Raw genomic sequence first — 24,860 nt, forward strand, 5'->3', positions numbered from 1 at the left:
TAAGCTAAATACACACCAGGCAAACGTTGCAGCAACTCGGCCATGTTGAAGCAACCGTTGCCTCGTGTGCAGCTGTGTTGCCAAATGATTTTCGTGTTGCTGCAACCGTTGCCTGAAATATCAAATAAATTTGATTTTTGGGATAGGTTGCTGCAACCGTTGCTTCGTGTGTATCATTGTTTACTGCTTTTACTCGTTCAGTTCGTTGAGCACAAGCAAAGAAGAATGTTCGTGCGGAGTAAAATAAAGTGAAAAAGGAAAAAATGGCAATTGAAAATAATGAAAATTATGTTAATTTTATTAACGAATATAAAAATTTTAGAGAGCTGTGGGATATAAGTAGTGAAAAATATATATTAAAAATAAAAATTTTAGAAAAAAAGCATACGAACAATAATAAATGAATACAATAAAATTGATAAAAATTTCAAGTCCGCAAAAGCGTTTCCTGTTGCAAGATACCGCAAAGTTATTGCCAGTCTAATTTCTGCTGATATTGCCTCTCTCATTATTGTATCTTGTTTCGTTATTTTGGCCTTTACGAAGTCCAACAATTTTCTAAACAGGGCTTCGTCCATCCTCATGTAATTTTTATAGTCTGCTGGCTCATTTTCCTTCAGTTCTTTCAGCAGCCTCTCGTTCGAAAATACGATTTTTTTAAACGCCAATTTTTGAACCAGATTTTTTTTCCTCTTCTTTTGTTGCATCTCTTCTTCCTCATTTTCGTACAAAAGTTCGTCAATTATAATAAGAGAAGTAATTTTACGTATCTTCCGCTTATACCTTTCCTGCACCACAGTTATACACAATACTGAGATTGAAGCAACGGTCGCAACGTGTTTCTTAAACAAAGGCAACACGTTGCTGCAACCGTTGCTTCAACGGTTGCCTGGTGTGTATTTAGCTTTACGATCCTGTTAATGAGAACCCCATGTAAATGAATAATTACTTTATTTCCGTGTATTTGTAGTATCGTAGATTTTATCGCAGGATTTTTGAAAATTCCCGTAAAACCGTGTTAGCTGATTGCTCTCTCACCACACAGTGTTGCCAAACAGTACATTTCGAAATCATTTGCAAAATAAACTAGGAAAAATTTTAATTTTTGTTAAAATAACTTAAAAACAATGTTGAATTATGTTAATTTTAGATAAATTAACTATTTTCATTTGTTGGTGTTTTTCTTTGGTTTATTAAACAATGAAAAATTGTAACTGATAGCGCAAATGTGTGGAAAAGTGTGTTAGCAAAAATATCAATGGCAACATTGTTTAGATACAACCAAACACATATGCACACAAACCGATGTATTGTGTAAATATGTAACTAAAAGAACGCAGTTGTTCTCTACGGGATGAGTTTTGCTCAATTTTGTGCTCTCTAGGGGCTGCGGTAAGGGACTACGATATGCTGTTGACTGTTTGCAGCATTAGAGTCGTTAATACCGTTTTTAGGGTTGCTAGTTCCTTGAAAATATAATATACACATTTTGGTTGAATATCGATACATTGTTTAGCTCATTTTTGCTACCCTGTCGGTAGTTTGTTTTTAAGCCCAATTAGTTTGGTTCTAACATCGTGGTGTAAATGTGAATAGGGCTTAGAGTGTACACATTATGTATATGATATGCCTGATAATTGTAAAATATAAATAAATTTGCAGTAAGAAAATTGATATATCAAATAAAGTAAGTGAAACTATATTAACTAATTAAAAAGTTTATAGATGTCTACGATAATATAATTGAAAATACTAGAACTCAAGTATTTGTATGTACATGTATACCGGCGAAAGGGTATGGATACGAAAATTGGTTTGTTTTATTGTGCAACATTTTCTTGAAAATGTTTTATTTATTTATTGCTTAGTTTATTTATAAAAACAGTAAACTGGATTAAAAAATGGATTTTAGTGGGATATTTCAGAACATACATAATGAATGGGCGCGTTCTTAGATATGTACATATAAATCGGCTTGGATGGTGTGTATACATGAGACAATTGGAACTCTATTTTGTATCATATAAAACTTAAATAGTACGGGTAACATTAAAGATATTTACACTTACTGTCTTGTCACGTTGCAGGCGTGGAGATGTAAAGATTTATAGGGACTTGGAAAGATATAGGTCAATGAATGAAATTTGAGTTTTTTTAAGAGGAAATATGAATTTTAAAATCTAGGACATAAATTAGTTTTATTGTCAGTAACTCCAGTGGCTTGTTTATTTAATGCCATACCGTTTCCGTGTGTTAAAACCCAACACGTAATGGCATGACAACCGGGTCTATGTTACCTGAAATTCTCGGTTTTATATCCGGCCAAAAAATTCAGTTCAGCAGCGTCCCCTAAACATATTGGGTAATGTTTTGTACGATATGAAAATTTCGAGATGGATGGAAACACTTATTCTCTTGCTGATAGAAATTTATACTACTCACTGAAATACGAGTTTATTCTATATACCTTAACGTACATATCGAAGATCAACCCCCTAAATATTTGAAATGTCATGAAAGTTTTACATTGTAAAAACAACTCTGATCCGAGTCGAAAACAACAGATCTAATACGCTGCACTGGTGATGGTAGCCAACGGCCTTTCGCTAATTTACCATAAAATATTAAAATATTTTAAGCTTGGGAGCGCATCCATGATTCGGTGATGATATAATATATGACCCGCATGTCAAAATTAATCGGAATGGGTACCAAATGATGTGTCTTGGTCACAATTTTAATATATGATAATAATTATGTGTGGTAATGTGGTTGTTGTAGCAGTAATACAAGCCCCGTCAGTGAAGGGTATTTTACCGCTCGTCTTCGTCTATCTCATCTAAAGGTAGGCCCAGGGAACATGCTGTTTCGACAGGTTGGGTCCAGAGGGAGAGTAAGTTTTAAAGGGTATGTGAAAAGGTGGTTAGTGTCGTGCGGGGTGCCATCACATGCCGGACATATCGCACTTGTTACGTTAAAGCGTAACAACTCAAAATCTGAACATTTTCAGTAGAGACGAAAAACTGTTTCCGTAAATATTAATAATATAGGTATTACAAGGGAAAAAATATGTAATTGCACGAAAATATCATTAAAAACAATATAACGGTTGTTTCATTCTTATTTGTTTAGTAGTTGCGCTAAAATAACAAATTTTTGAGTGGTTACCCTTTTCATTTTCTTTTTGAGTTGTTACGCTTTAACGTAACAAGTGCGATATGTTTGGTATGTCGGGGTCAATTCTGGATAAGTAGCAGTTTAACCTGCTACAATATCCAAAACGTAATTGTGCCAGTGTTACGCGGGTCTCAAGGGGAAGCTGGAGCTCTTCATCTGCCCTAGTTGGTGGTTGGACTCTGATTACAGCATTCGGTGGACGGGAGCTTAAGAAGGTGGTAACAGTCTCCCGGTGAATGTCGTTTAATGACTGTCTACACACTGTGTGGTCCAGTAGATGTCTGTTAGTTTTGTCCTGGATCTCGTCGGCGTAGATTAGTAGGTGACTCCTGACGTGCCTGGGAGGTGGCTCTGGCTGAAGCAGGTGTCTGCAAGGGTGAAACCTGCGGTAGCACCCTAACAGGACTGCTTGCTGAGCAGTTTGTTATGCTCCTTCTAAGGAAGAATACGGGCCTCGTCATGAAGATGTTGTATTGGGGACATCAGGAGGCCACCCTTTGCCGTCCGAATGGCAGTGTTTTGGCATGTCTGAAGCTTTATCCACTGCGTGTCACTGGTTCCAGACGACCAGACAGACGCAGCATAGTTTAGAACCGGCCGGCCAATTGCCTTAAATGTCGATAGCAACAATTCTTTGCCTCTGCCCCAAGTGCTGCCGGCAAGTGATTTGAGAACCTTTTTTCCGATTTTGGACTATAGGGGCAATTCCGGTTGTGTGCGCAGAGAAGGAGTGCAAACTGTCGAAGGTTACACCTAAAAGCTTGGGATTCTTTACAGTAGGAATTGGTGTGTTCGACGTTTATCTTATTTATTTTTTATTTAAGTCAAGCATACAACCATAGGTTATTTTTTACAATGATTGACCTTAAGAATAGTTTACATAAAAGGATTAACAGTAAAATCAAAATTAAAATTAGAATTGCAGCTAGTGGTAAAGAAGTTGATGTTGCAGAAGGTATTAAATAAAAAAGGAAAGTAAGGTAAAAATAGTAGTAGTAGGAGTAGCGATTAATTGGAAGAGATTTAAATAATGTGAAACCATTTGAGTTCATTCAGCAATTTTCAGCAAGGGAGCAAAATAATTTATTTTTGAAGCACGAGCTTTCTTTTATACGTTTAATTTTTGTAAGGTAAATTATTCCAAAGACGAACAGAGAACACACAGTATTGACGTTCAGTCACCAAACAACTGTGTTTCATCGGGACTATGTTTAACGAACGGCAGGACTTTGAAAACATAAGTCGATCTTTGAGGTATCTGGGTTCTTGAGTGTTTATGATCTTCTGAAGTAAAACTAAATATTAAACCTAAGCAAGTCGTCAAAAGATGCGGAAGCAATTTTATTCGCGAAAACAGAAATGTGGTCATAACGTTTTTTTACAGTAAACGTATCTTTCAATGTTGTTATACAAAACATTAAGCTTACTACGACACACACTATCACAAGGAGTATATAACTCACAACCATACAGTAACGTTGGTAACAAATACGTTTTAGTTGGTAGCAGTCGAATGTTTATTGGTGTGAAATGTTGAGTTGTCCATAAATTTCGGAGTATACCATAAACTTTGCCTATGGCAATGAAGATGTGGGTTAGGTTAGGTTAGGTAGTGATGGTTGCCCAGAGAGTAGGGCCCACTTGGACGAAAAAGTTTGGTTCATCCTTTGTTATACCATTGCAAGAGGGTGAAGGAAAAAAGGGGAGAAAGGGAAGGGATGGGGAGTGGTGAGTGTTTGTAGACTACGAACGGTGACTAGTCTGCGGTTGTGTTAACCTCATTATGCTGCTGATGAAGTTCATCAGATTTTTGTTATCAACACCTGCTATATCAACAGGCTCAGAAAAGAAGTGAGAACCAAGATGCTTGAATCTTAGTCCCGCGAAGGTTGGGCAGCTAAGGAGCAAGTGCTGAGATGATTCCACCTCATTCTCCATACAGCTGGCGTAAAAAGCGCTCGAAGTAATTCCGAGTCTCACGGCATGAATACCTCGCGGACTGTGACTGTGAGGATGCCCACGAAATTTGAGAGATAACATTTTGTCATCCCTAGGATATCCCTCGAACGCCTCCTATCCAAACGTGGCCAAAAGGACTTCGCGACCCTACACGTTCGTGTGCTTGCCCAGCGCTCGCTGAGTTGGTGCAGAGCCCATCCTTCCAGGAGTAGAGCGCAGGTTGTCAAGGGGATCCCGATCCTCTCCTTTCGCGGGCACATTACCTCACAGGTCCCTTGTCTGGCCAGCTCGTCGGCTTCGCAGTTTCCTGCAATGTCACTGTGACCAGGTACTCAAATTATCTTTATGTCGAAGAATTCTGATGCAGTCGAGAGTGGGAGAGGCCCTGTCCCCCGGTCCACTCCTCCCTTGGTGGAATATGGGTGGAGAAAGTCCCGCTTGGACTTAGCGAAGACACACACTGGTCCGTCGACGAGGGGATGAACTCTGAGGATGCTTGAGTGCCCATATGTGAGGTTGAGCTTATAGCCCAGAATACAACTCTGGGCGAGAGGCCCCATCTTTTGCCAATTGCGCCCTTGCACCCATACAAGGCGATTGTTGCCTTCCTTACTCTCTTCTCAATGTTGGGCTTCCACGTTAGCTTACTGTCAAGGATTAGACCTACAGTGGTGGTCACGATTTTAGCACACTATAATGCAGTAACATTCATTTTGCGTTTATTGCTTATATTCAAATAATCTAGCGGCAATATTTATCCCTGGCGGGTCTTTGTAGAAAGGAGAAAGAGAGGCTTTATAATCAGAACCTTGTTTTTTCTCCTTACTTAATAAAACTGGTTTAAATACAAGCACCCTATAATAATGGAGGACACGAATTTAGCATACATATGGATATTTCTCATTTATTTTCAAAGAACAACACATTAGTGAAAGAAAAACTTAATATTTAGTTGGATATCCATCACTCTTGAGAACAGCATCGCATCGGCGTGGTAGACTTTCCACTAGGGCAGCACATCTCGTCTGGGGTATTCCATACCAAACAGTCTTAATCTCCGACCACAAATCGTTCAAATTCCTCGGTTTCACGGCTCGAATAAATTCTCAATCGGATTGAGATCCGGTGATTGAGCTGGCCACTTCAAAACACTAATTTTGTGATCCTCCAAGCAACTCTTCACCAATCGTGAAGTGTGCTTAGGATCATTGTCATGCATGAAACGCCATATTAAGGGCATATTTTCCTCCGCATAAGGAATCATGACCACAGTTAGTATGTTTTTGTAAACATATTGATCCATACGCGAATCTATTTTGTGTATGGGTCCAACACATCGCCAGGAAAATGATGCCCAAACCATGACGCTTCCACCACCATGCTTAACCGTTTTTAATGTGTAGCGAGGATCATGTTCCTTATTTTGCGGTCTCCAAACATATTGTTTCCCGTCAGATCCGAGACGACAGAACTTCGATTCATCGCTCCATAAAATATTTTTCCAGAAATTTATTGGTTTATGGAAATGTTCCCTTGCAAAGTTCAGCCTGCCCTCCAAATTTTTTTTTGACACCAAAGGTTTGTGTTGAGCTATGCACCCACGCAACAGGTTTTCATTTAAACGCCTTCTAATGGTTTTGGAAGAAACATTTATTCCATATTCCGATAAAACTTGCGATTTTATGGCATTAAAACTCTTAAAAGGGTCTGTTCGCGAGGCTTTGCATATTAGTAAATCCTCCCTAGCTGCTGCCTTTCGGCGTCGTGGGTGTTGTTTTACCTTCTTAAATGTCTTATAGCGCTTAATATGAGCAAGAGCATTATAAATCATTTTGCGTGAACACCTTAGAAGTCGGGATATCTCAGACACAGAGCTCCCAGAAGAATTCATACGTTGAATTACTTCCCGCTGCGCTTCGGAGCACCAAGAATCTTTCGCCATGTCTAACATATTTTTTTTTCACATTAATTACACTCAACATAATAGCTAAAATATAAAAACTTACCATAAAGTTCAAATACTTAGAAAAAATTTAGTGGGAGGAATTATTTATTGATATGTGCTAACTTCGTGTCCAGCTCAAACAAGCAGCTCTTGCATCCAACTGAATTTTAAGAAAAAATTACAAAACAAATGCTACGGATTATAACGGTTCTTGTTAATATATTTTAATTGTAAACAACACCCAGAGAAAAATATTCGTAGTGAATTGTCGAAAAGCAAAGAGGAAAGTGGGACAGTGTCAAGGTTGTGTGCTAAAATCGTGACCACCACTGTAGGTACTTCACCTTGTCAGAAAGCACCAGCGGAGCGCCCTCCATCGAGGGGAGTTGAGCTCTGGGTATTTTATATTTCCTCGTGAAAAGGACGAGCTCCGTCTTAAACTTTCCTCTAACAATTAATGCCACATCATCCGCGTAGGCAATCACCCTACAGCCCCTCCTAACCAGCTCCTCCAGCAAGTCATTGATAACAATGATCCAGAGGAATGGTGAGAGAACCCCGCCTTGCGGCGTGCCACCTGCCGGCGGAGAGAGACGCCGCCCCACTCTGCCACGACCGTTCTGTCTCTGAGCATTCTATAGATAAACCTGGAAAGGTCGGCTCCGACCCCCAGCCTACCCAGAGCTTTAGTGATTGCCTCCGGGAGAACGTTACTAAAAGCCCCCTCAATGTCGAGGAAGGCGCCAAATGCGAGTTCTTTCTGATATAGAGATTCCTCAATATCTTTAACAATTGTGTGCAGAGCAAATTCCACTGGTCTGCCTTCACAGTAAGCATGTTGGGTATGCGACAAACGCCCCCGAGGAATTTCGCTTCTTATGTGTAGGTCAATCAAACTCTCAAGGGTTTTCAACAAGAAAGATGAGAGACTGATTGGCCTAAAATACTTAGGGGAGACATGTGAGTTCTTGCCAGCCTTGGGTATGAACACAACCCTCACAGCCCTCCAAGATCCCGGTATATAGCCCCTGGCTATGCAGCTCGCGTAGATAGGGCTCAGCCAGCGGCATGACACCACTTCAGATTTCTGCAGTTGGGCAGGTATGATGGCATCAGAACCAGGTGACTTGAAGGGCCCGAAGGAGCCAATGGCCCAGGCCAAGCGGTGCTCATCCAGCAGCTAGCCCCGGTTCTGAAGACAGATTGGTGTACTTCCCAAGCTGGTGCTGCTAGATACCGGATTCGTTGGAAAATGAGCGTCGAGAAGCATTTTTAGTGACTCCTCGCCGCTCATCGCCCAACGTTCCGATTCATCCCTCAGGTATCCCAAGGGAGCCGAGCTCCTCGTGAGTATTCGTCTGAATCTTGAAGACTCATGACAGCCCTCCACGCTTCCACAGAAGTTCCTCCAAGAGTCCCTCTTGGCCCTCCTAATTTCGGACTTGTAGATTCCAAGTACTACTTTATACAGTTCCCATCCTGAGGGAGACTTAATTCTTTTAGCCCTATTGAAGAGGCGTCTGCACGAGGCCCTAAGCTCAGAGAGCTCTGCTGTCCACCAAGGTGGTTTCTCCTTCTTAGGGAGCGTTCTAAATGGACATGAGCTTTCAAGAGCCTTATTACCAGCTGAAGTGAAGATCTCCACCAGATCATCGATCGCTCCCTCCGAGAGATCTAAATTTTCTCTGGGTGCTTCGGGGAGAAGGTTCAACAGATTCCTGCCGTAAATATCCCAGTCTGTTCTCCTCAGATTCCTGTAGGAGGGTCTTTTTGGACGAGTTTCAGTGAGAGAAAATTGAATATACCTGTGATCCGAGAAGGAGTGGGTGTTAAGCACCTTCCAATCGGAAATTCGGTTTAAGTAAGATCCAGCACCTCTTCTCTGGTTGCGGTAATGAAAGCGGGGTCCTTACCCCTGTTCCAAATAAACAAGTCTTCGTTTAAAATAAAATCAAAAAGTGACTCACCTCTTGCATTTATTTTGGAACTTCCCCAACAGGTATGGTGGGAGTTTGCATCCGTCCCTACCATAACGCCGGTTTTCCTACGCCTCGCTTCAGCGAGGGCTTCCCTCAGCATCATCGGAGGTGGTTCCACCTCGTCCTCATGCGCCATATAGGCCGACATCAGTCATAGCTTTCCCGCAGGGCCCTCTAGGCTCAATGTCTTCATTGCTAAAATTAGGCAAAATAAATGCATTAAGTTCCTTCCTGATGAGCATACAAGATCTTGGTTTACCTAACCCGCTATACGCCATCAGCTTATATCTTTTCGTCCTGAGTCCAGAAATGCCGCTGCTGCTCAGCCACGGTTCCTGGATCAGAACTATATCAACTCCACCTTGTTCAAGGTGGAGTAGTAGATTGGCGGACGCCGCCTTAGAATGCTGAAGGTTTATCTGAAGAATAATCATCTTCGATAATCCTCTTCAGCATCCCAAGGTCGGTGTCCTCACTTTCCGAGGCCAGAAGCCTCTCCTCCTCCGCCCTGTCGAAGAATGACCCGATGCTTATGACGGACCCTGGTCGTGAGGGAGCGTCACCAGCACTGTCAACCTCCGACGTGACGGAGTCTATCTCCATGTCCACAGGAGCTTCCTCAGCTGTGGGCCCTTGTTCTACCCGCACCTCCGGATGTGCAGAGGCATCCGTTCTGGTCTCGCTTTGGTAGACCTTAAGGACAACCCTTTCGAAACCATAGCTGATAACCCCCTTTGTTTCAGCGAGAGGGCAGAAAGACTGTGGGTTTTCCCTTACTACCCTCATGAAGACAGCGGAGATGGCGGACGCTACTCTCTTCCATTCCTCCCTGGAAATGGCGCCGTCCTCCCTAAGGCTGCCTATGACTCCAAGAGTGATGTGGCCTGCCTGTTTAGCGACTTCGCTAAATGATTTGGGCATACCGCCATCAGTCCTGGGTCTCTTTTCGAGGGAAACATCCTCCTCCTGGGATCGTTGTCTCTTTACCCCCGAATCCACTTGTGGCGCACTCACTCCATTTCCTCTGCCCTCTTCCGCCTCCCGTAGAACCTTCCTGGCCCACTCAAGCGTCTGGGAATGTTTCTCAGATAGCTGAGAAGCATTTTGGTCGCCGTAGCGCTTCAGTATTTTGGTCGCGAGACGGAGGTCGGAGAAGGACCGTTTGCTTTGCCCTACCTGCCGTTTTAACTTAACAGGGGGTCCCCGAAGAGGCAACCCGAAGCCCCCGGAAAACTGATGGAGTACCCCTTGCTGGTACTGGGCACCCCATCCAGTACTGCTAAATTAGGAGACGCAGCCGGTTCCGCCTGCAGCCTCCTACCTACCATAAGCGGGTTTCCGCTTGTGACCCCCACGTTCTTGCTGGAAGTCGGTTCCGACCTCCCCTCAGGGTCCCCTTCGTGGTCTACTCTGCTAGTCGCTTCCGACATTTTGCTGCCACTGGGAACTTCAGCCCTCAGGGTAAGACCCCGGGAGAATTTACGAGGAGGCGATTTCGCCCCTCCTGTCCTACCCTCATAAGGCATGCGTTCAGAGCCAGACCGGACGCAAAGACGGGAGTCCTCTCAACCGCACCTACACATCATTTGGCGCTATCCAGGGTACACCACGCGGAGGCGATCTGCCCTACACCCCAGCTGGTATTAAATAGAAAAGGAAAGTAAGGTAAAAATAGTAGTAGTAGGAGTAGCGATTAATTGGAAGAGATTTAAATAATGTGAAACCATTTGAGTTCATTCAGCAATTTTCAGCAAGGGAGCGAAACAATTTATTTTTGAAACACGAGCTTTGTTTTATACGTTTAATTTTGTAATGTAAGGTATTCCAAAGACGAACAGAGAACACAAAGTATTGACGTTCAGTTACCAAACAACTGTGTTTCATCGGGACTATGTTTAACGAACGGCAGGACTTTGAAAACATAAGTCGATCTTTGAGTTATCTGGGTTCTTGAGTGTTTATGATCTTCTGAAGTAAAACTAAACATTTAAACCTAAGCAAGTCGTCAAAAGATACGGAAGCAATTTTATTCGCGAAAACAGAAATGTGGTCATAACGTTTTTTACAGTAAACGTATCTTGCAATGTTGTTATACAAAGCATTAAGCTTACTACGACACACACTATCACAAGGAGTATATAACTCACAACCATACAGTAACGTTGGTAACAAATACGTTTTGGTTGGTAGCAGTCGAATGTTTATTGGTGTGAAATGTTGAGTTGTCCATAAATTTCGGAGTATACCATAAATTTTGCCTATGACAATGAAGATGTGGGTGCTTCATGTCAAAATTCTATTAAATGTAACCCCTAAATGTTTAACAAAGTCCACATATTTAATCACAGCGTCATTTAGTTTGACTTCTGTATAGCCATCGAGCTTGATATATTTTTTGTATATAACGATACATTGGGACTTATCAGGATTAAGAATAAATCCGTTCTCAGAAGCCCACTTGCTTGTGAGGCTCAAGTCAGAATTCAAATTACTTATGCAAATATCAATACAGCTAATTGGACAACTAACATATAATTGAAAGTCATTGGCATATACATGGACATCACTATATTTAATCACACAGAACAAATAATTAATGTAAAAGACAAATAAAAGAGGGCTAAGGATAAAGCCTTGAGGTACACCTCTGGTTATAGGTAGAAAGTTGGATATGCTATTATCACCACATACTGCTTGTAATCGGTCACTAAGATATGTTTCCATAAGAGTTAAAGCCGGCGTTGAAAAGCTAAATAAGTTTTTAAGCTTCAAGATTAAAAGTTTATGGTCTACGGAGTCAAATGCTTTGGAATGGTTAAGTAGGATTAGAAAAGTCACATGCTTTTTGTCAATGTTGAGCCTTATGTCATCAGACACTTTTAAGAGTGCTGTGATGCAGCTCCTACTGCATCTAAACCCCGACTGCAATGTGTTCACCAAGGCGTTGTTATTCAGAAACGTGTTTATCTGGCGATGCATAATACGCTCAAGAACTTTTGATAAGAACCGCAGTATTGCAATCGGGTGGTTTGTTTGTTTGTTAACAGTAATAGAAGCCCCGCCAGTGTCGGGCATATCACCGATCGTCTTCGTCTAGCTCATCTAGAGGCAGGCCCAGGAAACATGCTGTTTCGTCGGGATGGGTCCAGAGGGAGAGGGGTGTTAGGTGAGTCGGTTTTAGGGGGCATGTGAAAAGGTGGTTAGTGTCGTGCGGGGTGCCTTCACAATCGGGCGGTGGTCTCCATTCGGTTTCTTAATTGGTATGATTTTGGCTCTCTTCCAAGAGTTGGGAAAGATTGACGTGGTTAAGATGGTATTCAGAGCCTAGGTAAGATATTTTAAGATCTTTGGTAACAGGCATATTAGAAATTTTGGATGAATACCATCCAGACCGGCCGCATTTGACTTGACACTAAGTATGGACACCTCACAATCATCAACGCATTCAAAACAAAAACTGGACATCACAACGTTAAGATTATAATTGTAATTATCATAACATATATTATTAACAGAGCCGGGCAAGCACACAAATTTCTCATTTAGTACATTTACATTAACATCACATACATCGAATATGGACTGATTTTTGTTCCCAATCCCGATCTTACGAATTCTGTTCCACGTCTGCTTCGAACCCACTGCAGTGCTAAGCTGTTGTTCATAGTATTTTAGTTAACTTAATCTAATAATTTGTTAACATTTCGTCTGCAAGCCTTAAAGGTATTAGAGGTTTCTGAAGTTCTGAAACTCTTCCATTTGCGATACGCTTTGTTGCGTTTGTAAATCAAGTGTTTAATATAGTTGTTGAACCATGGCCGGTTTTTATCATTTACTGGTTTGTGTACAAGTGGTACGAAGCGATCAAAGAGCGAATTACTGTTTCCTTCAATGAAGTTAATTTGCTCAATACTAGATATTAAGTTACGAATACATCCCCAGTCAATTTCCTCCACAGCCCCTTCAATCAGCTTATAATCTATGCGTAGAAAATCACGGTACGAATAGTATTTAGTGTCATAGGTCAATTGGAAGTCAAATGTCATGAAAATTAAATCGTGCTTAGAAAAACCTGGCACAGAAAGCTGGTGAAATAGGAAAATTTCAGCGGTATCGTTAACAAAAAATATATCTAGCAAAGAGCTACTAGTTTGGGTGAAATTTGTAGGCATAGAACCGTTACCGGGAACAAACCCAAGCCCAATCAAACAAATGATGCGTAGTCGATGTATTTGTTAGGTCTATATACGCAGGCAATTGGTATTTTGTCATACATAATTTTAATTAAAGGAAAATATATTCTATTAGGTTCGTAGTTTCCGAAATACACTTGAGGGAGCAAGACTGACTATTTTTGACAAACATTGCAACGCCGCCACCACGCTTGGCTCTATCTAAACGGAAAGTTTTATAGCCTTTAACACAAAACGAATCGTCACTATGGCACGTAGAGAATCATGTTTCAGATACACACACAACATCTACATCAGAAGACTCAAAAATATATCGAAATTCATCAATTTTAGATGGAAAACTCTGAGCGTTGAGATGACATATTTTCAGTCCAGATTTTAGCCTACTTAGTACGGGAATCATATACAAAGTGGTTGTTGTTGTTGTTGTTGTAGCAGCATAAACATTCCCCCTACCTACATACGGGGAATGCTGCTGGAGTGACAGTCCTTGGCCGGATATTAATCCGGGTCGTTTTGGTAACGTAGAACCGACTGTCGTGGAAACGATACAAAGTGGTATCTCTGCCCGTGTGAAATTTTCCTTATCTATCATTTAAAAACCGAATACGACAGAAAGTATGGTTAAAACAGGAGTTAGGAGAAAGTTTAAGTAGCGAAAATAGAGAATATGAGAGGCAATTTAACCTCTGTCTAGGTGGTAAAGAGGGCTGCCGTGGACTTAGTGGGGGAAAGTTGTAGTGAAAAAGCGAGAAAGGTCGGTGAGGTAGTTGTTCACTTTGGAGCACAGGCCATCGATGTGATAATGTGGTACTCTGTATTACTAATTACAATATTAAGCATTTCACAATTTCAATAACAAAACAGTTAACAAATCGCGCGATAAAAACTTATATCTGGTATTGACTATACTTCTTTTGCTTGGAAGTCCAAGGTGGTCAAGAGACAAATTTAGTATAACCGAACATGAAGTCGATAATGACGGTATCCTACAAGAAAACCGCCGTAAGGTTCTACAAAAATTTTCGGTGTCTTACAGGAAATATCACAAAAGGGCAGTTTCTGCAATCTAAACAGAGTAGATCGCTGAAATATCACCGCTTGGTTGGAAAGCTTCTAGTCATTTCGCTCCTAGAGACTCTCGAAAACTGATTTCGCACCAGTAAAATGTAATGTAAGAGGCGAGTTTTCTGTGCGGTTGGATAATGTTATGCAATATCCATGTTATTTAGGATTAAAAATGTATAATTAAATAATTTTAAAAATATTTTGTGTTAGTATAATATTGCTCAATATGAAGGGATTCCGCTATCGAGAGATGATTAACGATTTTTTATGGCCGGAATTGGATAGTATTTATCTGTACAACGTATATTTTCAACAAGACGACGCTACGTGCCACACTGGAACGAAACCATTGATCTTATACGGGAAAAGTTTCGGGACCGAGTTATTTCTCGAAGAGGTGATCACAATTGTCCACCAAGATCTTGTGATTTATTACCTTTGTAAAGAAAGTTTATTATTTATTTGTTTGTTATATTTATTTATTTGTCGTTCCAAGCTAGGCATCCAGCTTGGCGAACGATTATTTTCTTTCTTGTGTCTTACATACTAATTACAAGCGTTTTTATAGTAACTTTTAACAATGCAAGCCAATAACAATTTTTCGGTGTTTACTTGTGTAATATGATTCTAGCATTCACGCGCCGCGCATAAAATAATTACGTTAGCTATGTTTGCGTTTACTTTCAAGTGTAATGAACCTTTTAAGAAATATGATACTTTATTTAAACGGCACAGCACAGTGAATGCATAAGTGGACAATAAAATAAAAGCCAGAACAAAATGTTTATGAATATTAATGTTAAGGCATATCCGCTTATAATCATACTACACCTCCCTTCTTCGGAAGAATGCTCATACAACTTTTTTTTTGTATGAACATTCCTTTACATTGAATTGTTAAAATAAAATATGTACATAAGAGTAATCTTAATTTTATTTATATGTATATATTGTATTAATTTTCTAAGTTTAGACCGGTCTTTAAAACTACTTATTGTTGATAAATCTTAAGCCTATTTTTGTGAACTATTTGTTCTTTTAAAGATAACTTATCGACTATAGTAACATTATTTTTATCATCTATTGCTTTAATGGTATAAGGCCCACAATATTGGGGTTCCAGTTTATGGGCCACTTCATTTCTAAGTAAAACTAAATTGCCTATGCTAAAATTGTGATCTAAACTATTTTTATCATAAAATGTTTTTTGCTTAATTTTAGCTATGTCTATCATATTGCGAGCTCTTTTATGTGCTACTTCTAGCCTAAATCTTACTTCTCTAGCGTAGTTATCTATGTTATATAATGGAGTAATTTGGTCTACATTTTTGAACTGCTGAAACATGTTTGGTGTTTTTCCAAAAACTAATTCATACGGACAATAGTCATGTACTGTAGAAGGAGTGGTGTTAAAACAGTATGTGAAGTATTGTAGCCACTCATCCCAGTCGTTTTTGTCAATCGATATGTAAGATCTTACGTATTGATTGAAAGTTTTATGTGATCTTTCTATTACTCCTAGTGTTTGGTGGTGGTAAGCAGTTGAATTAATTTTCTCTATTTTTAGCAATTCACATAGCTCTGTTAGTATTGAATTTTTGTATTCTGTACCCATGTCCGAAATGAACGTCTTCATTGGACCGTAGGTAAGAATAAACTTTTCAAATATTGCTTTCGCCACTGTCTTGGCGTTTTTGTCTTGGATGGGTATCGTGACTAAATATTTTGTCATGTCGCATATTATTGTGACTGCATAAGTATTGCCATTAATTGTTGTAGGTAGTGGGCCTATTGTGTCTACCATAACTGTATCAAATGTACCTGTAGGTGTTGGTGTTATAGTCATTGGGCTTTTTAAATGCTTTGTTATTTTGGTTTTTTGGCATTTTTCGCAAGTTTTTACGTACTTAGCAACATCTTTTGACATTTTATTCCAGAAGTAATGTCTTTTAATTTTCATAAGTGTTCTGAAAATTCCGCAATGACCGCCTTCTATAGGGTCATCGTGGTATCTTTTTAGAATGTCCATTACAGTTTTAGCATCATTGATCTGGGTCACCTCATTCAGTAGCGCTACTTTTACTTTATTTAATATCATATTGCCCTTATTTTTAAAATCATTTATCGAGACAAATTCGAAAATTTTCTCGCTAGGTGCCACTTGTAAATTATTAATGCCATATTTGTCGGCCACTTCGTCGAGCCTAGAGAAGAATTGTCCTAAGTCAATTTTCCCATTAACAAATAAGTCATCAATTTTTATATATGCCATTATAGATTTTCCTCGTTTGATGTAACATCGCGTGGGTGTAATCTTTAATTTATTGTATTTCCTGACGTCAGTGTTATTAATTGGGACATATATTTTGGGCTTATCATATGTTTTAATGTGCTGCTGTGTAGTTGGACTGCTGTTATTTTTCGACATTGATCTAGTCACTATTTTGTATAAATTTTGATTCTTTTCATTTATTTCCTTTAAGTCATTGATTGTAATGCGAGACAAAGCGTCCGCGACGTGATTATCTTTTAAGTCATTTATTGTAATGCGAGACAAAGCGTCCGCGACGTGATTATCTTTTAAGTCATTTATTGTAATGCGAGACAAAGCGTCCGCGACGTGATTATCTTTTCCTCTAAGATATTCTACTACGAAATCATACTCTTCTAAATCAAGTCTCATTCGTGTTAGTTTTGAACTTGGATTCTTCATTGAGAACAGGTAAGACAGGGGTCTGTGATCGGTTCTAACTAAAAACTTTGTACCATAGATATAAGGTCTGAAATGGGTTATTGCCCAGTGTATGGCAGCTAGCTCTTGTTCAATTGTCGACTTGTTGCTTTCTCCTTTTGTGAAACTTTTGGAGGCATATGCTACTGGTAGATGTTTTCCTTCATATTCCTGAGTAAGTACTGCACCACACGCGTATTTGCTTGCGTCTCTTGTTAAGCAAAATGGTTTCTTAAAGTCGGGATATTGTAACAATGTAGGACTCATTAATGCTCTTTTGAGGTACACAAATGCATCATTGCATTCTTTTGTCCATTCGAAAGCAACTCCCTTCTTAGATAACCTTGTTAGGTGTCTTGAATATTCAGCGAAGTTTTTAATAAACCTTCGGTAGTAGTTGCAAAAGGCGACGAACCTTTTTGCACTATCTCCGTCTGTGGGTGTAGGATAATTTTTTATTACCGAGTACTTATTGTCGTCTGGAAGTATCCCCTTGTTTGTACATTTATGCCCGAGGTAGGTTACTTCATGCATAAAAAATGAACATTTTTCAGGATGTAATTTTAGATTATGTGTTCTACATAAATCGAAAACATTTTTCAAGTTTGAAAGCATATGTTTTTCAGAGCAACCAAGGACTATTAAGTCGTCCATATATAAGAAAGCTTGCTCTGGTTTTAAACCACTGAAAGCAATTGTCATCATTCTTTGGAATGAATTAGGTGCTACCTTTAAGCCATATGGTAGTCTAGTAAATCTGTATGAACCGTTGTTGGTTGAAAAGGATGTGAAATTTCTTGAATTTTTATCAAGTTCTATTTGATGAAATCCAGTCATTAGATCGAGACATGAAAAATACTTTGCCCTTCCGAGTTGGTCTAAAATGTCATCTATTCTCGGCAACGGGAATTTATCTGCAATTAATTTTTTGTTGATTTGTCTGTAGTCGATTACTAATCTCCATCTTTTTTCTACTGTGTTCGGTAGAGACTTTTTTGGTACCAATAGTATTGGACTATTGTATTCTGAAAATGATGGTTCGACTATTTTGTCTTCTATAAGTTTGTTTACTTGTCTCTCAATTTCATCCTTATGTGTGTGGGGTATACAGTAGTTCTTTATGTATACCGGCTGTTTGTCTTTAACCATTAACTTTTGCTTATAAAAATTATTTGTTGTTATTGTTTCTGTTTCTAACCCAAATATGTCACTGTATTCGGAACATAGGTTTGTCAATTGTTTTTCATATGTTTTAGGAAAATTTTTTCTCAATTTGTTGAGAATGTCCGTTTTTCTTTGTGCATTTCCCGTGTTATTGTTTATTATGTCGTAATCAGAAAAATTTTCAGTTAAAATGTTGCTTTGCTTTAAAGATACTGTATTATAATTTGTATTTAAAATGCGGATATAGGCGTTGTCAGGTTTTACCAAGGTATTGGCTATAAATATTCCTGGGTGTGGTTCTTGATTTGGAATCAGTGCTTCCTCCAAGGTATTAGGTAAGTTTATTTTTCGTATAACTTCTGACCTTGCGGGAATGATTATTTCGTCGTTACATGTTGTTGTTATTGGTATTTCTATAATTTGTGTTAAATTGTCTGGTCTCAGAATTAGAGCATCGTAATTTTGAGTAAAGTCTAATACACAATTGAATTTTTTCATGAAATCCATGCCTATTATACCATCACATGGAATTGGAAAGTTATCCGGGATAACGTGAAATTTATGTGGAATTAAAAATTTCGTAAATTTTAAATCAAAAAATATTGTACCAATAGAACTGATTTTGCCTTGCCCTATACCGCTTAATGCTGTAATGTGTTTTGTGTTTATTTTTTGAAAAGTGGATTTATTGAATTTTAAAAGTGATATATCTGCGCCAGTATCTACAAGTAGTGTAATGTTTGTATTTAAATCTGCTATTTTAAGTTGTACAAAAATGCTAAAGTTAAGGTTAAGCGTATGTATCTTAGAGGAATAGATTAGTTTTCCGAGTTGTTTTCGTCCGATTGGGCAACTCGTACATTGTGTGTCATGTTCCGGTTGAAATTTGGTCTGCCTTGTCGGTAGCGATTTCTATTTTGATTTTTATTTCCTAAAGTATCAAAATTTGAACGATTTAATTAGATTTCTAGGGAAGTTTTTTCGTCTTTGAAACCTTCCATTTCTGGCAAATCGTCCATTAAATGGTCGTTGACCAAAATGTAGTATTGTGTTTTGTTGTCCTGTAGCTTCAGTACAGCTACCAATGAATTTGCTTATCGCATCGTTCATATTGTTAAAATGGCCGGCTTCCATTATTAATTTGACTTTTTCAATGCTGCAGTTTTTGGTCAATGCTTTTACTGCAGTTTGTGTCGAGTATTTACTTGCGAGTTCTGCCGACAACCCATCTGTGATATAGGCATTTTCTAAGTTTTTTGTAAGAGCTTCTATCTCATTACAATAACTATTAGCTGGTTTGTTGTTCTGTCTGATACTCATTATTTTTGCAGCTAATACTTCTACCGATTCTCCTTTAACTGACCTGTTAAGTTTTGTGATTATTTCAGAGATTGTTGTTTCTGTGTCTATGAGATTTCTGGCATTCCCTTTTAATTTTGTTTTTATGAGTGAAACAGCAACAGTTTCGTGCTCACCCTTGATCACTTCAACTAATTCTAAGGAATCTAAGAATGACCGTAGATTTTCTGGTTTACCATCGAATTCAGTCACTAGCTTTGCAGCCGTGCTGAGAAATTCCACAACTGTTTGTGTCATTTCGCCTTCTTCTTCTGACTCTATTTCTGAATTAGTAATTGGACAATCTGTTTCTGAGGAAACTGCTTCAAGCTTTGTTAATAGATTAGCTGGTGGGTTTTCAATAATATTTATTGAAATTTTCTCATTAATTGAATGAGATACTTCCTGTTGGATGTTGTATTTGGCTAAAACTTTTACTAATTGATCTCGTAGTTACCAAAATATGTCAAGAGCTTCTTTTTGATGATCCTTTGTGAATCGCTCGAAATTTATATAAGTTAAATTTCTAATTGATTCTAATGCTAATACCAAAATTTCTAAATGTTTTTTAACTGTTTCCTGTTTTATTTGTATATTTTTATTTATACATTTAAACGATTTTTTTGAAATTTTCCTTTTCTATCAGTAAAGTTTTATGAATTTCGGACCATTTGTTCATATTTTGTCTAACTCATTAGATCTACTCATATACTTTTTCTTTAGTTTTTTATTATGCATAGCATATAATTTTAATGCTAATATCAATAAGATTACGACTGTGATTATAATTAAGCAAATTTCTACTAAATTTAAGCCAGTGTTAACGACTACTTCGTTTACTACATTGGCATTGGGTTTATCAACTTTTGATAAGGTTTTTCCCATTTCTGAAAGATTATCTATTGGGGACCTTATACCGTAAATCAAATAATTTATGCAATGTAATAATGTATAATGTATATATGTATATAATGTATGTATTAGGGTGGTCCAAAAAAAATTTGTATGCTGCCGCCCCCCATAATGGTAAAGAATGAAAAATAAAAAGACCTGTATTTTTTTTTTTTTTAATCAGACCATATTTAATGGTGCCGCCGGGGCTTTGAAATATCCCATGTATTTTGCATGGGAAAAAAATACTTTTTCGTAGATTTCATGTAAAAACCTGGAAAATGAATATATTTTAACCGGATAACTCAGTTTCTCTTCATAATTGGTCAGGGAATAACAACCAATTATGAAATAATTAATTTTTTTTGTATTAACTATTTTTTATAGAATATTGTTTTTCGATTTTTTCTTAGATTTTCGTTTTATGGGGGCTTTTTGGGGTTCTATAAAAAATAGTTAATACAAAAAAATTAATTATTTCATAATTGGTTGTTATTCCCTGACCAATTATGAAGAGAAACTGAGGTATCCGGTTAAAATATATTCATTTTCCAGGTTTTTACATGAAATTTACGAAAAAGTATTTTTTTCCCATGCAAAATACATGGGATATTTTAAAGCCCCGGCGGCACCATTAAATATGGTCTGATTAAAAAAAAAAAAAAATACGGGTCTTTTTATTTTTCATTCTTTACCATTATGGGGGGCGGCAGCATAAAAATTTTAATATAAATTTTTTCCCATGCATTTTTGGACCACCCTAGTATGTATAATTTTTTTTTTTTTAATATACATTGGATTTAAAATTTTTTGTTTTTCAAGTTAATTCATTTATTGAGTAAGCATATTAGAAAGTATATTATATTTAACATATTCATAAAATGACCTTTAACATATTCAACATATTCATAAATTGACCTTCTGAGTAATTTTTACAGTCAAAAAATTTTTTTTTTTTTTTTTTTATAAGGCAAACAGAAGCCAAAGTTGTTTAACTTTAAGAAAAAGAAAATTATTTTTGTCTCGAGCGGTTAACGCTTACAGACTCTGCATTCAATCATGCACAGTTTTTACTTAAATTCTTTCCTCTGCTGGAGCAGGAATTCCAGTTTGGGATGCGTTCCCAAATTCCAAGCCTTGTTCCAAGGTGGTGGTGGCGGCTGAGTGTTGGTTTCTTCTCCTATACTCCTCAATGGAGATAGCTTTCGGCCCTTCTGTGGTCATCTATCTTCTGGTCTATTGGCCAGACCAGGAACTTCACGCAACTGGTAGATCTTATTGGCTGATCAATACCAGGACTTTGTTATTATTAATAGTATATTATATTATATGCTTTCCGCCACTTGTGCAAAAAATCTTAGCACCAAGCTGGACTTTGGAATAAGCATTTGAGCTTTCCGCCACTTGTGCAAAAAAATCTTAGCACCAAGCTGGCAGGATCTTGTTTGTGCAAGAAACTTGCATTTTAGCTTAGCAAAATTAATGCTCAAGCTGGCAGGATCTTGTTTGTGCAAGAAACTTGCATTTTATGGCTTAGCAAAATTAATGCTCAAGCTGGCAGGATCGCCATGTAAAGAAAGTTTATTATTTATTTGTTTGTTATATTTATTTATTTGTCGTTCCAAGCTAGGCATCCAGCTTGGCGAACGATTATTTTCTTTCTTGTGTCTTACATACTAATTACAAGCGTTTTTATAGTAACTTTTAACAATGCAAGCCAATAACAATTTTTCGGTGTTTACTTGTGTAATATGATTCTAGCATTCACGCGCCGCGCATAAAATAATTACGTTAGCTATGTTTGCGTTTACTTTCAAGTGTAATGAACCTTTTAAGAAATATGATACTTTATTTAAACGGAACAGCACAGTGAATGCATAAGTGGACAATAAAATAAAAGCCAAAACAAAATGTTTATGAATATTAATGTTAAGGCATATCCGACTTATAATCATACTACACCTTGTGACTTTTTTCTTTGGGGCCACGTGAAAGGTCTACGCAAACAGCCCAGGCTCGATTCAAGATCTCAAAGATGGAATTCGTGAGTCTTTCGAGGACATAGGGCAGCCACTTTGCAATTCGGTTATGAAAGAAAAGGATATTGTCCTGTAAGCGTGTTCGTGGTAGTCGTTTGCCTGACGTTATTTTCCACTATTAATGGCATACCTTCCTCTTTAAAGTGAAATAAACATCCGATCATGTATTTTAAAAAATAGCATTTTGACGTGATAACGTCTTATAATTCGATTTAACAGGCTGTACGCACGAAAAAATGTGTCGTTACCTTGCTCATATGTAGTTATATTACCTTGCTCATTAGTGTTACCTTGCTCATATGTAGTTACCTTGCTCATATTAGTGTTACCTTGCTCTTTAGTGTTACCTTGCTCATATTAGTGTTACCTTGCTCATATTAGTGTTACCTTGCTCATATGTAGTTACCTTGCTCATTGCATTGCATGAACTGCAAGCGAAAGCGCGGAAGGAACGACAAAGCAAACAAAGCAAACGAACGGCAACGTTCGACATCTTGCTCTCCCCTACTTAAGTGAGCGTATATATGTATGTATATGCGCATATGTACATATATAAATTCATGTATTTGTATTGGCATATGCCTTCTTATTGATTATTATTAATTTGATTTACTTGAAGAATTTAAAATAAAACCAAGTTTGTTAATAATACCTGTTGTTTTAATGTTATTATTATTATTTTTTTATTATATCTGAAGGAAAAAATGTATGGTAATATTTACCATATCTATACTAATATTATAAAGAGGAAAACTTTGTTTGGTTGTAATGAATAGGCTCAAAAACTACTGGACCGATTTTAAAAATTCTTTCACCATTCGAAAGCTACATCACGAGTAACATGGATTATATTTTATTTTGGAAATAGGGCTCGAGATATAGGTCAAAACGTGGACCCGGGTAACCTTCGGATGTGTATGTACAATATGGGTATCAAATGAAAGCTGTTGGTGAATGCTTTAGTTCAAAGTATTTCCATCCGCTCCGTGACTAGGGTCTCGAGATAGAGACCAAAACGTGGACCCTAGAATGTGTTTGTACAATATGGATATCAAATGAAAGCTGTTGATAAGTGCTTTAATACGGGGTAATTTTCATACCTATTGATGACTAGGGTCTGGAAATATATGCCAAAACGTGGACCCGCCGTGTCTTTGCACCGAATTAAACCAAACTTACACACATTGTTAAGGAGGTATTGCAGATGGTTTCCGTATAGTTTGAATACCTATTGGTAGATAGGGTCTCGAGATATAGGTCAAAATGTTGACCCGGGTAACCTTCGGATGTGTATGTACAATATGGGTATCAAATGGAAGCTGTTGGTGAATGCTTTAGTTCAGAGTATTTCCATCCGCTCCGTGACTAGGGTCTCGAGATAGAGACCAAAACGTGGACCCTAGAATGTGTTTATACAATATGGATATCAAATGAAAGCTGTTGATAAGTGCTTTAATACGGGGTAATTTTCATACCTATTGATGACTAGGGTCTCGAAATATATGCCAAAACGTGGACCCGCCGTGTCTTTGAACCGAATTAAACCAAACTTACGCACATTGTTAAGTAGGTATTGAAGATGATTTCCGTATAGTTTGAATACCTATTGGTAGATAGGGTCTCGAGATATAGGTCAAAACGTTGACCCGGGTAACCTTCGGATGTGTATGTACAATATGGGTATCAAATGGAAGCTGTTGGTGAATGCTTTAGTACAGAGTATTTTTCATGCCGCTCCGTGACTGGGGTCTCGAGATATAGGTCAAAACGTGGACCCGGGTAACCTTTGGTTGTGTATGTACAATATGGGTATCAAATGAAAGCTGTTGATAAGTGCTTTAATACGGGGTAATTTGTTATGTTATGTTAGGTTATGTTATGTTATGTTATGTTACGTTATGTTATGTTATGTTATGTTATGTTATGTTGTGTTGTGTTGTGTTATGTCATGTTATGTTATGTTATGTTAAAGTATATGTTATGTTAATGTTAACTCATTCTCTATATCCATACAAAATATGTATCAAACAAATAAAATTAAAATTTTCTTTTGAAAAATGCAATCATTCAATCAGTATTTTCTTATGACGTTATCACGTTAAACTATCGTCAGTAAACCGACTTTGCAGACAACCTCTTTTTCTTTGAATATCAAAATAATACTTCTTATTGGAAAACCCTTTAGTATATAGAAATTGAAAATTATAATCTATTAAATGTCTTTTTCTATCCTTAAAAGGCCGTTAATAAATAAGTAAAGAATTAGACATTTTTTAACTTCTAAATCTCGAACGATACCTCAGCATTTCAGGTAAAAGTTTCATTCATCGTAAATCTATGATTTTCGAAATTCGTAACCGGTAATGGGACTTAACC

General features: G+C 37.9%; 1 protein-coding gene across 3 annotated transcripts in view; it reads left to right on the forward strand.

Annotated features, from left to right (window-relative positions):
* The first annotated feature begins 1,561 nt into the window (after window positions 1–1,561).
* Window positions 1,562–24,860, forward strand: part of LOC129250012 (probable serine/threonine-protein kinase nek3) — a 175,530-nt gene continuing 152,231 nt past the window's right edge. For all 3 annotated transcript variants that reach the window (XM_054889661.1, XM_054889660.1, XM_054889662.1), the window contains exon 1: window positions 1,562–1,687. The gene's annotated coding sequence lies outside the window, so the exon portion shown is untranslated. The remainder of the gene's footprint in view (window positions 1,688–24,860) is intronic.

The sequence above is a fragment of the Anastrepha obliqua genome, chromosome 6, assembly GCF_027943255.1.
Source record: "Anastrepha obliqua isolate idAnaObli1 chromosome 6, idAnaObli1_1.0, whole genome shotgun sequence".
NCBI classification, from domain to species: domain Eukaryota; kingdom Metazoa; phylum Arthropoda; class Insecta; order Diptera; family Tephritidae; genus Anastrepha; species Anastrepha obliqua.